The 8800-nt window shown below is 49.4% G+C and overlaps 1 pseudogene; it reads left to right on the top strand.

The window, feature by feature from the left end:
• The first annotated feature begins 1888 nt into the window (after positions 1-1888).
• On the top strand, positions 1889-2561 carry LOC131810327 (large ribosomal subunit protein uL23-like; annotated as a pseudogene).
• The last annotated feature ends 6239 nt before the right edge of the window (positions 2562-8800 follow it).

The raw sequence follows: 8800 nt of genomic DNA, 5'->3' as shown, positions 1-8800 counted from the left end.
CTGGAATATGGGAGTTCTGAGAATTCTTTCCAGGACTCAGACGGCATTGGAGTCTGCTCTGGAGACTGAAGCTGCAGACGCGCCTGAGACCTGTGACCCACAGTGGGCCTTCCTCTTCAGTCCCGTGACTGGGCAGACCTCTCCTAACCTCCAATTCAACGCACCTTCCCCAGTGTCAACCCTCAATGTGGAGCTGGGGTCCATGCTTCCTGCCCTCTCTCTCCACCCCTTAGTGAGGGGGAATGAGGAGAGTCCGTGCCTCAGTTTGCCCTTGGATTTTGCTGTCAGGCCCCAGGGCACCCCTGCTTGGGCCTGGATTCCCCACTGAGATGCTCAACACAGATTAGGGCTGATCTTGGGCATGATAAACTCATAGCTTCTAAGGGGCTTTGAGATCCTGTTTGGGTAAGAAGTGTGACTAAGTATGGTCCTAGGGAAGAAAGCCTTTAGGAATCATGAAAATGCTGTGCTCATTTCTTCCAGGCTTCTGGCTCTTTATCATAGCTGACCAAGCACTTTTAAAACATCAGATCCCACACCATGCCATGAGGGAATCAGCGCAGGAAGTGTTACCTCCATAACACAGAAGGGAGACTAAAGCCAGGAGAGATCACTGATTGCCAAGAGCACAGAGGTGGTCAGCAGCAGAGGAGCCAAGACTAGCAATCTAAATCTTGTCTCAGCCTGGTCCATAGAACTAGAAATTGCCCTAGGGCACAGCCGTGGGCTCGGGGGTCCCAAGAAGGGCACTGTGCTACCCCACCAGTTAGAGTTTGCCTTCGTCCATCCAACCTGACTCTGGACACATCACTTTCTCCTGGCTCCTGGTCTAAACAAGGGCAGAGACACATTTGTCTGGGGTACTCAGGCCAGGCAGCCCTGACATAGTGTAGACAGCACTCACTGTATCACTAAAAATAATTGCACTGCAGAGTTTAGCTTCTCTGACCTGCCTTAGCCCAATGTGTGTCCTCAGGGGCTCAGCTTTGACAAACCCCGGGGGGATTTGCAGCAGATCACTATCCTTGCTGGGCCTCAGTTTCCCCATCTAATCATCATTCATTCAGGTCTAGCCCACATCCCAAGTACTTCATCTGGACCAGGCATTGGGCCAGGCACAGGGACTACAATGGGCCCTGTCCTCGTGTTCTCCCTGCCCAGCCCAGCACTGGCCTTAAGGACCCTACCTCTCCCTCACTTGGCAAGTAACAAAGGAGAAGTGTTACAGGCAAGACTGAAACATAGAGAAAGAGCGCCATGCAAGAACTTGGCCTGTTGGATAGTCCGGAAGCACTAGGTAGGGAGGAGAGAAGAAGGTAAATATACTCTGGCTTTTGGAAGGGGCGATCAGGAGAGGGATATAAGTCAGTCTTGTCCCCCCACCAACCCTTTCAGCATCTCCTTCCCACAATTTGCAGGGCCTAGCCCAAAATGAAAATGCAGGACTTTTTGTTCAAAAATTACTAAAATTTTTGGGCACCTGGGTGGCTCAGTCAGTTAAACACCTGCTTTCAGCTCAGGTTATGATCTGAGGGGTCCTAGAATCAGGCCTCTTAAGGCTCCCTGCTCAGTGGGGAATCTGTTTCTACCTCTCCCTCTGTCCCTCCCTCCCCCACTCTAGCTCTCTTTCTCTCTCTCTCTCAAATAAATAAGATTACTAAAATTTTCTTTTTTTTTTTTAAGATTTTATTTATTTATCTGACAGAGAGAGACACTGCAAGAGAAGGAACACAAAAAAGGGGGAGTGGGGAAGAGAGAAGCAGGCCTCCTGCCAAGAAGGAAGCTGAATGCAGTGCTTCATCCCAGGACCCTGGGATCATGACCTGAGCTAGAGGCAGATGCTTAACGACTGAGCCACCCAGGGGCCCCAAGGTTATTAAAATTTTCAAGAAGGCAGGGCATCTAGCGGGCTCAATAGGTGAAGCATGAGACTCAATCTCAGGGTCATGAGTTTGAGGCCCATGTTGGGCCTAGAGCTTACTTTAAAAAAAAATTTAAGAAGGCAACAGCGCCCTTTTACGAAGATGGCGCTCAAAGCTAAGAAGGAAGCCCCTGCCCCTCCCAAAGCCGAAGCCAAAGCAAAGGCTTTGATTTGAAAGCCAAGAAAGCGGTGCTGAAAGGCGTCCACAGTCACACAAAAAAAGAAGATCCGCACATCACCTATGTTCCGACGACCCAAGACTCTGCGTCTGCGAAGGCAGCCCAAATACCCTCGAAGGAGCGCCCCCAGGAGAAACAAGCTTGATCACTATGCCATCATCAAGTTCCCCCTGACTACTGAGTCAGCCAGGAAGAAAATAGAAGACAACAACACACTTGTGTTCATTGTGGATGTCAAGGCCGACAAGCACCAGATCAAACAGGCTGTGAAGAAGCTCTATGACACTGATGTAGCCAAGGCCAACACCTTAATCAGGCCTGATGGAGAGAAGAAGGCATACGTTCGGCTGGCCCCTGACTATGATGCTTTGGATGTTGCCAACAAAATTGGGATCATCTAAACTGAGTCCAGCTGGCTAAATCTAAATACAGTTTTTTCATGATAAAAAAAAAAAAAAGAAGGCAACAGCAGAGCATTCAACCAAATGTGGGGCCTTTCTGAAATCAGGACCGGGGTGATTAGGCCAATAAAGTTGGCGCAGCCAGTGGTTCATATAATTCCTTAGCAAAAATTCCTCTCAAACCACAATCCCCCACCCAGGAATTCCTGGCTGGCTCATTGGTAGAGCCTGCAACTCTTGATCTCAGGGTCCTAACTTTTTTTTTATTTTATTTTTTTAGATTTTTATTTATTTGTTTGACAGAGATTACAAGTAGGCAGAGAGGCAGTAGAGAGAGAGGGTGGGGAAGCAAGCTCATTGCTGAGCTGAGAACCCAATGCGGGGCTCAATCCCATCAGGGTCCTAACTTCAAGCCCACACTGGGCATAGAGTTTACTTAATTAAAAAAAAAAATTGAGGGGCACCTGATTGGCTTGGTCAGTAGAGGATGCAACTCTTGTTCTCAGGGTTGTGTGTTCAGGCCCCACATTAGATATAGATTACTTAAAAATACTATCTTTTTTAAAAAATTGAAAAAAAAATCCCTACAACCCCCAGGAGTCAGCTCAGAGATTGGGTCTCCTGATTTGGAAGTGGGGAAGGAGGGGAGTGGGGAGAGGTCAGGGTTATTTTCCCTTATTCTAACTCCCAACAGCCAGACATCCTCACCTCCCAACTCCACCCCGGACCACCCTGAGACCAGGAATCCCAGCTTTTCCTCTTGTCCACTGGCCTAATGGACACACATACTTCGGAGACACCCAGAGAGGGCTAGCCTGGAAAGGGCTAGCCTGAAACCCTGCCCTCTAGATTCATGACTACTCAGCTCAGCTACCTTTTTTTGCTGGCCCTGGGGGCAGCTAAGGAAACAGAGTTTTCAGCAGCCTATGTCAGCCGGGCCCAAAGTCCATCCTGGAACGAGGCTGTCACCTGACCAGGCAGGAAGCTGCAGCTATAAGGAGAGACCAGCAATAGCCAGGCTTGGGGCAGCAGCCCCCAGACCCTCCAGCTTTGACCCCTCTGTTTCTGGAAACCCCAGGGCCACCTTGATGTTGCCCCTATACCCACCCAAGTCTCCCCTCTCCCACCTCCCACTCCCCGGGAGACCTGCTTCCGTGAGCTCCAGCTTTGTCCTCTACTGAGCCTGGTCTTCTCACAAACTCCAAACTGGGCAGCCAGGCCAAGGTGTGGCTGAGCCTCCCTCATTTTACAGGGAACACAAGGAAGAAAAAGAGCCTGTAAATCACACAGCCAAGGGTAGGAGCACCTGTGACTCCCCTCAGTTCTTAGACTAATTGGAGGGGCAGAAATTATAATGCAAGGAGGGAGCAGTTCTGCAAAGCTGAGATATGGAGTGATTAATAGTGTTCCTATTCTGGGGTGCCCGGTGGCTTAGTCAGTTGAGTGTCTGCTTTTGGCTCAGGTCATGATCCCAGGGTCCTGGGATCAAGTCCTGCATCAGGCTCCTTCTTTCTCTCCCAAATAAATAAATAACTTTTTTAATCCTGTAAAAAAAATTTTTTTTTTAAATAGTATCCCTATTCCATGGATAAGACAGCCTAAGAAGAGGTAGAGTGACTTTGCTAGCAGTCACACAGTTAAAGTCCACCTTTGGGCAGAGGTGGACTTTAAAACTGGTTTGTGCTCACGTGTGTGTTTGGGGGTGTATGTGTTTCCTAACTGAGCACTTGCTTTATGTCAAGCCTCCCTACCAGAGGCAAGCTGCTTTCAAGGATAGTCAGTGAAGACCCTGGAAAAAGAAAATACTTTTCCAAATGTTCTGCTTAACTTTGAATTCACTTGATGCATTTTTCTGGGGAAAGTTCCATAGCTTTAGCCAGATTCCCAAAGGGGTTCCTATTTCAGAATGAACTAAGAATCTGCTTTGATCCTTTTCAGTGGGAGGATAAGATAGAAGGAGGCCCCTGGCATGATGCCTTCCTCCTCTCTCCTCCCTAACGTAGGGGTGGGGGTGGGGAGGGGTGTGAAGGTCCCTTCCACACTGTGGGGATTCCTTGGCCCCTGTTCTGGCTACTGGCATCTGAGGCAGCAGGGTTTTGTGGGGCTTTTTTGTTTTGTTTTGTTTTGTTTTTAGGATTTTATTATTTATTTATTTATTTGAAAGAGAGAGAGATCACAAGTAGGCAGTGAGGCAGGCAGAGAGAGAGGGGAAAGCAGGCTCCCTGATGAGCAGAGAGCCCGATGCTGGATCGCAGGACCCTGAGATCCTGACCTGAGTGGAAGGCAGAGGCTTAACCCACGGAGCCACCCAGGTACCCCATGAGGCAGCAGTTTAATATGTCAAACAATATCTGCTGAGGGCTTATGATCTTCCCAGCACCTCCAAGAATCGGGTGCTGAGCCTACTTGCACCCATTTTCCCTGCTGGGTTGAGAGGTGAAAAAGCACCCAACGGGCTTGTGGTGGGTGCCGGCAATGAGTTGGACCCTAGTGGGCTCCCAGCTCCTGGTTGGTGCCAGTTCCTGGGAGGCTGAGGAGTGCAGAGGAGAGAGACAGAGAGAGAGACGGGAAAGGGAAGAGGAGCAGGGTGCAAAAGAGAGAAAGGAGAAGTAGTTCTTGCCTCTGTCCAGGCTCCAGTGCGGAACAAGTTCTGATTCCCTTCCTTCAGCAAACATCTCCTGAGCACCAGCTCTGTGCTCCCGGCTCCCTGATGGACTGTTATTCTGTGATCTGATTGCTCCTCTCTTAGCTGTACCCAGTGTAGAAAAGTGGCTTTTGACCTTTTTCTTTTCTTTTTTTTAAAACATTTTATTTATTCATTTCAGAGAACAAGACCATGAGAGGGCAGAAGTCAGAGGGAGAAGCAGACTCCCTGCTGAGCAGGGAGCCCAATGTGGGACTTGATCCCGGGACTCCAGGATCATAACCTGAGCTGAAGGCAGCCGCCCAACCAACTGAGCCACCCAGGTGCCCACTGACCTTTTTCTTTTAGTAGCAGAATTTTATCTTTCCCCTCAAACAAAAACCATCTGCCTTTTGTCCGAGAGATAAAATGGATAAGAGCCATGTTTTCTACGTATAAATTTAGTTTATACATCAACTTATAACTTTTATTTACCACAAAGTAAATCAGTGGGAACAGTGACAACACCGTGATGGACGAAAAATTTGAAACCCCAGTTGTAAGTGATGGTTCGGGTTTTAACTGAGAGAGCCAGCATTCCCTTTGTTTCTGTGGCAGTTTGTTTTAATAGGTAATTAGAAAATACTGCATCCATAGACAAGCGAGGGGGAATGATAAGAATTTTAACCACTCGGTAGAAATGTCAGGAGAAGCTTTGTTCTGAGGTCTGCCAGGAAAGGAGTTATCCAACCAGCCCATAATGACCAGTCAAAAGTTAGCTTAGGGGCACCTGGGTGGCTCAGTGGGTTAAAGCCTCTGCCTTCGGCTCAGGTCATGATCCCAGGGTCCTGGGTTTGAGCTCAAAGTGGGGCTGTCTGCTCTGCAGGGAGCCTGCTTCCTCTTCTCTCTCTCTCTGCCTGCCTCTCTGCCTACTTGTGATCTCTGTCTGTCAAATAAATAAATAAAATCTTTAAAAAAAACAAAAAAAAAGTTAGCCTAATGGGTTCTCATCTCTGTCCTGCCACTAACTTGCTGGGTGTCCTGGGGTGAGACCCTTGCCCTTTCTGGGCTCCAATTTCCCCATCTGAACATCCCGGAAAGTAATGAGTGTGTGGAGGTATTTGAGTGTTTTGGGGTATGTGACGGGGGTGCAGTGCACATAAGTGGAAACTTCATTAGTCATCCTCGCCGCCTACCCCCATCCCAGCCCTGGGCGTGAAGAAGGGTCCACAGAACCACTGACCTGCCCAAGTTCGAAGGCAGAGGCGGGTTGCCATGGAGACATGCTTTGTTTCCCAACTGTCTGGCTGCTTGTGACAAACACAAAAAACCCAACCAGATGGACACTGACCTAGACCAAAAGGGCAGGGATTTCCTGACCCAAGATCCACAGGGCTCGCTGCTTTCCAAGGAGAAGGGTTCGGTTCTCAGTTCTCACCCCCAGAACAGGGGAATGACCAGACCAGCCCACCAGCTGATAAGGCTTCGTGTTGAGGGGCTGCCATGTGGGGCCCTCAAGGTGTTTGCAGATACCCACTCCACCAGTCCTGGGCAGCAAGCCGGGCCCTGTGCCCAAGGGCAGTGCTAGGAGGGAAACACCCACACTTGGGGCCTTCAAGTAGCTGGGAGTAGGGTCAAGTTCTGTGGGCAGAGCTCCCCGCCCATGATCAGAGGGATGCAGTCGGATGTGGATTGTCGGAGAAACCTCCCACAATCCACACAGAGGCCTATACAAACACAGGCTGACACACCCACATGCGCACCCGTTCACCCAGGCATACCCAGTGATATGGACACACATACTAAAACACAAACTACATGTCGACATATCCAGATACCCATAAACACTCAGGCACACAGCCGACTGACAACTAAACGCACACAGACACGGGAACATATGGAAACACGAACTCATACACAGATGTATCATGCATGTACACACACGACTAACACACCCAAACACACAGAGACACGCTGATTCACACTCACATACACAGACACACAATTGACAAGTTCCCAGATGCACAGACCATCATACACAGACATCTCCCAACACAAAAACACACACAGATACTCAGGGACATATAAACCAAAGAGAGATAGCCAGAAGGCCAGAAGGTATTATTACTCAAACACAGACACAAAGAGAGAAACAGTTACATGCAGAAATGCAGACAGGCAAATACCTAACACAGATCCAGACATTGGGAAGAGAAGAGAGCTGGTACGTGGTGAGAGTCAGTTCTGTACAGTTTTAACTGAAGGATCCTTTAACAATCCTTCCGACACTCTGTGAAGTTGGAAGCAGTATCCAGCTCCTTACAGACGGATAACGTAGAATGCAGATGCATCTAGACCACCCAAACAACAAGGCGGGAGGAAATAAGACATAAGATAAAATGTGAAAGGAGTTCTTCAGGGGCCCCTGGGCGGTTCAGTTGTTAAGTGTCTGCCTTCGGCTTGGGTCAGGATCCTAGGATCCTGGGATAGAGCCCCATGTCGGGTTCCCTCCTAGGTGGGAAGCCTGGTTCTCCTTCTCCCACTCCCCCTGCTTGTGTTCCTCTCTCGCTATCTCTCTCTGTCAAATAAATAAATAAAATCTTTTAATAAAAAAAAAAGAAAAGGAAAGTATCTCTTCACCCACGTTCCCCAGACCACCTACTCTTCAGGCTGGTGAGCAATATATACATTTTCTATGAGTTTACATACAAGCATGGAAAGATACTACAAGTCTGAATGTTTTCCATAGAACCAGCTCGAAAGGTTAAGAAATTTGATCAAGATCATACAGCTAACTCAGCGGCAGAATCAGGAGTTAGAGTTAGCTCGGTTCACTCCAAAATGCTCTTTCTGCTGCCTCAGCCCCTGGACAACCACAGGTTCACAGACAGATTCACAAAGGGGAGGCCCAGGCCCAGGGGCGGGGCGGGGCGGGGGAGGGGGCTGCACCTCTGGGCAGAAGAGGAAGAGAGGCCCAACAGGCTCTCTGCTGGATTGCTCTGGGTCCTCCGTCCGGCTCCTCTGGCTACAGGCGTTGTCCCTGTAAATTTCTGTTAAGGAACAGATGTATTTCCTGGGACGGGAACCTTTGAATCATTGACCCCAGGTGAGCACCACGCAGGTGACTCAGCGTTCCACACACAGCTCCAAGACCCAGACTATCACAACCCGCATCTGCCAGGCTCCTGACCCCTCTCTCCCCCTCAATCCCTTCACAACAGGTCCCCTGGGAACCTTTCCTAAGGCTAAATCTGGACCTTGTCCTTCTGATGCTTAAATCCTTTCCTGTAGTCTCCAGCATGAAACCCAGCCTCTTAGACATGAAGAGCCCTTCACTCCCCAGCCCCAACCAGCCTCTCCCCATTTTTCCATTTGACAAAGTACTTCTCCTCCTCGGATGGCTCACATTCTCCTCTTGTTGAACCTTCCCCAACTTCCCCATGCAGAATTCCCCCCCTGCCTCCAGTCCCCACCACCACCCCTGCTCTCACTCCAGGGTCTGTCCAGCAGACATCCACCTCAAAACTTAACATCAGGGGCGCCTGGGTGGCACGGCTGTTAAGCGTCTGCCTTCGGCTCAGGTCATGATCCCAGGGTCCTAGGATCGAGCCCTGAGCCCTGCGTCAGGCTCCCTGCTAGGGAGGAAGCATGCTTTACAAAAATAAACAAAACAAAA

This window comes from Mustela lutreola, chromosome 10 (assembly GCF_030435805.1).
Source record: "Mustela lutreola isolate mMusLut2 chromosome 10, mMusLut2.pri, whole genome shotgun sequence".
In the NCBI taxonomy this organism is placed as follows: Eukaryota; Metazoa; Chordata; class Mammalia; order Carnivora; family Mustelidae; genus Mustela; species Mustela lutreola.
Note: the sequence above shows the minus strand (reverse complement) of the source record. Positions and strands in the feature narration are given on the sequence as shown.